The sequence below is a fragment of the Ambystoma mexicanum genome, chromosome 1q, assembly GCF_040938575.1.
Source record: "Ambystoma mexicanum isolate Mex_15411 chromosome 1q, UKY_AmexF1_1, whole genome shotgun sequence".
NCBI classification, from domain to species: Eukaryota; Metazoa; Chordata; class Amphibia; order Caudata; family Ambystomatidae; genus Ambystoma; species Ambystoma mexicanum.
The window spans coordinates 633,142,575-633,143,623 of NC_090922.1; positions in this window are offsets into that span (position 1 = coordinate 633,142,575).

The window sequence follows — 1,049 nt, forward strand, 5'->3', positions numbered from 1 at the left end:
TCGGGCTGCTCACCACAATCTGTTCGATATCGAGCCGGGTCGACAAGGGTTTTAGCTGCCAGGGAGGGTCAATGATTGAAGCTAGAGTAGTTAGAGTTGGCAGACGGAAATGGTTTGAATTGGTGATCCTGTTGCTCTGGTGTGTGGTTCAACAAAGCAGCAGTTCAGAGGTGAGTCATGTCGAGTCATGGTGCAACCCCTGGTTCGAGTCGGCAAGTGACTCTCCGGAAGTTCGAGTTGGGTCCCTGTGACAAGCAGTTGATTCAAGTCTAACAAGTGACAGGCTTGGAGAGGGCACACTGCAGAGTCGAGTTGTTTCTATATACAGGCACTGTAGTTAAAATGTTCAGAGGAGTGCCAAACGCAGCACCGGTGGGATCTCTCTGGTTCAATTGCGATGAATGTGGTTAAACCGCAGTTCAATCAGTTTGATGCAACATAACAGGGAGTGGCTTGTATCCTGGGGCGGATGTTACCTGCCCTCATAAAAGGAACAATGTCAGGCAACCCTCAGGGCTAGAGTCGTGCTGGCTGCAGCAGTATTAGCCTATCCGGGGGAAATACACACAATCCTTCCACAGCTCAGCTGGGCTCACAGTGTTGACACATGTGTGATATCACTAATTCAATTATATGTGGCTGTGATCATTATGAGGGGTTATGTTTGACCATACCTTGACTCAGGTATGGCTTATATTTACAGTTTAGTGGGCCAGCAAAACAGTAACATTCCTAATTGTGGTGCATGGAGACAGGTGGCCATGTCCTTAATGCAGCCCCATCACTGCAGGACATGGCTGTCACTGCAGCTGTCAAATGGACACCTGAGACCTCTGAACCTGCCCTGTGCCACTGGAGAGCAGGTGCTGCAGGTTAGGCTACTGATTCAGCAGGGCACAAGTGTACACTATGCTTTTGGCATGGATCTTATGAAAGGGAAATCTGATTAGCAGGTCACTCTTTCAGAGATTGAATTACCTGCATCATGTTATTAATTAATACAAATCAAAAAAGGCAGGGCTTCTACACCCTTGCCATATGGCAATTAG